Raw genomic sequence first — 5263 nt, 5'->3', positions numbered from 1 at the left:
ATGGGGGTAAGGGGCACTGTGTGGAGAAGATGGCAAATGCTAACAGGGACAGAGGAAAGGTAGAATTACTCAACACCTTCTTTGCCTCAGTGTTCTCAGAAAAGGCAAATGGTGATCAACCTGGGATAATGGAGCAGAGAACAACAGAACAGGGGAAATTCAGCACCAATAAGAAATAGCTAGTCCGTAATACCTGGTTAATCTAAATGAATATAAGTCACCAGGACCTGATGAACTACATCCAAGAGTATTAAAAGACTGGCAAATGTCATATCGGAGCCATTGGCAATAATCTTTGAGAACTCCTGGAGAACAGGAGAGTCCCAGCAGAATGGAGGAAGGCAAACATCCTCATCTTCAAAAACGGGAAAAAAGAGGATCCCAACAATTATCGTCCAGTTAGTCTGACACAATACCAGGAAAGTTTCTAGAACAGATCATTAAACAGAGTCTGTGAACTCCTAGTAGCAATGACATAATACAAAAAGTCAACACAGATTTCAGAGAAACAAGTCATGCCAGACAAATCTGATCTCTTTTTTTTTGATAAAATTACCAGCTTGGTAGATAAAGGGAATGCTGTGGATATAGTATATCTGATTTCAGTAAGGCTTTTGACAGGGTTTCCCATGACATTCTTGCAAACAGGAAAGAAGGAGGAATAGCATTATATGTCAGGGATATTTATACCAGTGAAGAGATCCCAGACATCAGTCCTGGAAGCCAGGTGGAGAGCATCTCGGATAAAAATTAAAGGGGAGGGAAACAACAGGGATGTTACTGTGGGAGTTACTACAGACCCCAAGTCAGATGGAGGAATTGGATGATGCCTTTCTAGGACAGATGGCCACACACTCAGAAAGGAGAGATGTAGTAGTGATGGGTGACTTCACTTCAACTATCCTGATATTTGCTGGAAGTCAAACTCAGCTAAATCCTAAAGGTCTAGCAAATTCCTCACTTGCCTTGGAGACAATTTCATTGTCCAAAAGGTGGAAGAGGCAACAAGGGGATCAGCTATTTTGGATCTGATCCTAACCAACAGGGATGACCTAGTTAATGGAATGCAAGTGGTGGGATCCTTAGGTGGGAGTGATCATGTTCTCCTGAAGTTTGTTATACACTGGAAAGGAGAAGCCAGTCAGACACGCATTCTAGACTAGGAAAGCTGATTTTTAGTAAACTTAGAGAAATACTGGAGGTGATCCCATGGTCAGGAATACTAAAAAAGAAGGGAGTTCAAGATGGATGGGAGCTTCACAAAAGGGAGATACTGAAGGCACAAATTCAATCAGTTCCAGTGAGGAAGAAAAATGGGAGATGTCTCAAGAAACCAGGATGGATGACTAAGGAACTTTCAACTGAGCTAAGTTTTAAATGGAACATGTATAAGAAATGGAAAAACGGGGATATCACCAAAGAGGAATTCAATCCTGTTTGGCTTGTTTCTTTTGAAAAGGTCATACTCCTCTATTTCTACATTCCAATCCTGAGACTTATCTCACCAGGTTTCAGTGAGGCCTATTACAGTGGTGCCTCGGGTTACGAAATTAATTCGTTCCGCGGCCGCTTTCGTAACCCGAAAAGCCTTCGTAAGCCGAATTGCCATAGGCGCTAATGGGGAAAAGCCGCGATTCCGTGCGAAAAAGCCGAAAAAAGCACCAAAAGTTTTTTCGTAACCCGAAAAAACATTCGTAACCCGGAACAATGATTCCCTATGGGATTTTTTCGTATCCCGAAAATTTCGTAACCTGGGTATTTCGTATCCCGAGGTACCACTGTATATCATATTTGCTTTGTTTTTGATTTCAGCAAGGCCTTGGACAAGGTTCCCCATGACATTCTTGCAAACAAGCTTGTAAAATGTGGGCTAGACAAGGCAACTGTTACATGGATTTGTAACTGAATGACTGGTGAACCCAAAGGGTGCTCTCAACAATGGCTTATTTTCATCCTGGAGAGAAGTGACCAGTGGGGTCCCACAGGGCTCTGTCCTGGGCCCAGTGCTATTCAACATCTTTATCAATGAGTTGGATGACAGAATTAGGGGCATACTTATCAAATTTGCAGATGACCCCAATTAAGAGGAGTAGCTAACACCACAGACGACAAGATCAAAATTCAAAATGACCTGAATAAACTGGAAAGCTGGGCAAGAGTGTAAAACAAGCCCAGTCGGCGCTGTGACGAGCGTGACCCGAAGGAGCCGGCCTTGTCCTCTGCGGGTCCGCCCCCCCAGCACCCTCCCACAATGCACGCGCGGCAGGCTTCGCAAGGAACGCGCGGTGCAGTTGAGCCAGTACCCGTTAGGTGGGCAGCACCCTCGTCTCGTCCGGGCTCTGATCAAGGCGCCAATCATACAAAACGGCAGACACGCTCCGCCCCCAGCCCGTTTATAACGTTAAGGCATAAAAACGAGCGGTAGCCTTGGTAACGTGGCTCCGGCGCTGCGTGCGTGGTGAGTAGAAGGCATTAGGCCCCGCCCCGCCGGCGTGGCTGTCCTCCGCCCGCCATCTTGGCCCGCCTCTGTGGGGAGGGACTACGGAGCGCATCCCTTCGGCCGGTCGGTGAGTGTAGAGCCTCCCAGGAGCATTGGGCGGCCAGCGGCGGGCGGACCTTAGCGCAGGGGGCAATTCGAGCTGCTGGGCGCGAAGGCCTGCCGGGGAGGAGGCGGCGTTGCGGAGAGCGTGGCGGCGGCGGCGGCGGCGCGGCGGCGGCGGGTGGGGGGGGAAAGGGCGATAGGAAGGGCGCCCGTCGCCCGCACTGAGCCCGGGGACACCTTTCCCTTCTCCCCTTCTCGGTTTGTTGTCGTTTTCTCGGGCGGCGGGGCTAAAAAGACCAGGTTTCTGGCAAGGGCCCCGGAAATTTGTAAGCGCTGTCTAAAATAAACCCAAGGCAACCGAAACCCCCCGGCACCGCCCCCTCCTCCGGCCCTTCCGCATCAGCCTTCGTCCCCCTTCCCTTCCCCTGCTTCCGCTGGCCGTATTCACCCGAACTTCTGGTGTCTCAGGGGCGGCGGGGGGGGGGAGCAGGAACTCCTGTGTCGAAGCTGGGATCCCAGTGAGCGACATGGCTGGGGCAAGGAAAAGCGGATCACAAGCGGTTTTCTTTCGAGTGAACGCTAAAGGGTTCTTCGTCACTCATGGAACAGACCAAAGGAAATGCCCAGCAAGAGCTTCCTCGGGGCATAGGAAGTGCTCCGGGCCCTAGGATCCTCTCGCGGGAGGGAGGGAGGAGGAGGGGGAGGGAGGCCGGCCTCCTGCCCGCCACCAATCAGAAGATCGCTCTTCTCTCAGCACTCCAGAGCCCAGGCCTTTGCCAAGACCTTCACGGGAAAAATCCTTACACCTTTGTTTATAGGTTTTAATTAATTTTCTACTAACCAGCCATTCTGGAAGAATGTATTCCTGATGTTTCACCTGCATCTGTGGCTGGCATCTTCAGGTGCAGTATCTCTCATGCTCCTTGATTTGTGTTTGAACATTATATTTGGTGGTCCTTATGTTGTCAGTAAATTCCTGTGGCCATGAGAGGGTCTCTCCTGTCCTTCTCTGAGTGCAACATTTGCTGGATTTTTTTTAGATCATTTGGAGATTGTGCTTTCTCATCAGTTTCCCTACTCTGTCTGTAACTCCTTTGATGTATGGTAAAAAATACCTTCCCTTTGGGTGGTTGTTTGTCCACTCCTGTTTGTTGTTTTTTCTTGGTCGAGTAGCTCTTCTGATGTTTGAGCTAGAGTAACCATTAGCCACTAGAGCCTGTAGGTGTAGGGCTCTACAAGCTAATGATTACTCTAGTTCAGACATTTAAAAAAAATGGCCAGATGCAGAAACATCAAAACCATTGAAATCCACAAACACCTGGACAACCTCAAAAGGAAATTGTTAAAGTAAACAGAGTTTGGCTATCAGTCCTGAAAAACACCAAAATCAAGATTCAACACATGCAGATGATCAGCACTTAGGGTCAGTTTTCCCTGCAGACAAAGGTTTACTAATGAAATAGATACACATCACCACACATATCATCCCACCCTGAGGACTTCATTCAACAACAGACCTACACACAGATTAACATGGAAATCACTTCCTCTCAACCAAGGGTCACACAGTATGTGTGTGTGTGTGTACACACACACACACACTCAACTCTCTTCCATGCCACCATTCTCTGAAGATGCCAACCACAGATGCTGGCAAAATGCCAGGAATAAACTCTTCCAGAAAATGGCCACATAGCCCAAAAAGCCCACAAAGGACTAGTTATAGCTGTTGAATCAAACTGGAAAAACTAGTTGCTTCCAGTTAACACTTAGACACATCATTGCCTACCAAGTGTAAAGAGTATGCACTGCAGGGCACAAAAAGGCAGTTTGGCACCACTTTAACAGCAGTGGCTCAATGTTATGGAATTCTATGGTTTGCAGTTTTGTGAGATATTTAGTTTTTGTGATATTTACCATTTGCAATTTTGTGAGATAAGAGCTCTGGGGCCATGACAAACTACAAATCCCAGGATTTCATAGGATGGAGCCATGAGTCATGCTGCATACTGCCCATGTCCCATGATCAGAAGCTTAGCCACCAGCATTCTGAGTAATCCCATTTGCTCAAACTGTCCAAGAAGTTTCTGTCATAAAGGTCCTCTAGGCTCCTTTAGTGGAACAAACACCCCCAAATAATCTCTCATTCTAGGCACAGAGAACTCACTGCCTTGTGGCTTCATTGTATCAACATTACCATTTATTCAATATGACTAACATGAAGTGTGAATTCCAAAATAATTGAATCCTATGCGGCTGAATTTGCATGAGCTTTATAGCCCCTCCTGGAAGCAGCCTGAGCACGTTCTGGAGACATCTTTTTCTAGATCAGGGATAGGCAACCCTTTTGAGCCGGGGGCTGGGTTGCTGTCTCTCAGACAACTGGGGGGCCGAAGCCAAAAAATAAATAATTAAATAATTCTTTAAAAAATTAAATATATAAATAAACCAGGACAAATGTAGGACAAAATTTTCAAATGGAACACACTTTTAAAAAATAAATGGACATGCGAAAAAAATTGCTGATTTAAAAAAATGTTAATATAAATGCATGTTTCCGAGGCTTCTATAGACAATTGCCCCCCAAAGGCCCCAGTGGCAATTGGCGGCAGGACCGGGCTGGGGCTGGTCCCAAGGCCTTGCCAGGCCGCATCCGGCCCACGGGCCACAGGTTACCTGCCCCTGTTCTAGAGGGTGATCCATTGCTCCTAGAGAGTTGAT

Source organism: Sceloporus undulatus, chromosome 4, assembly GCF_019175285.1.
Source record: "Sceloporus undulatus isolate JIND9_A2432 ecotype Alabama chromosome 4, SceUnd_v1.1, whole genome shotgun sequence".
Taxonomy (NCBI): Eukaryota; Metazoa; Chordata; class Lepidosauria; order Squamata; family Phrynosomatidae; genus Sceloporus; species Sceloporus undulatus.
Note: the sequence above shows the minus strand (reverse complement) of the source record.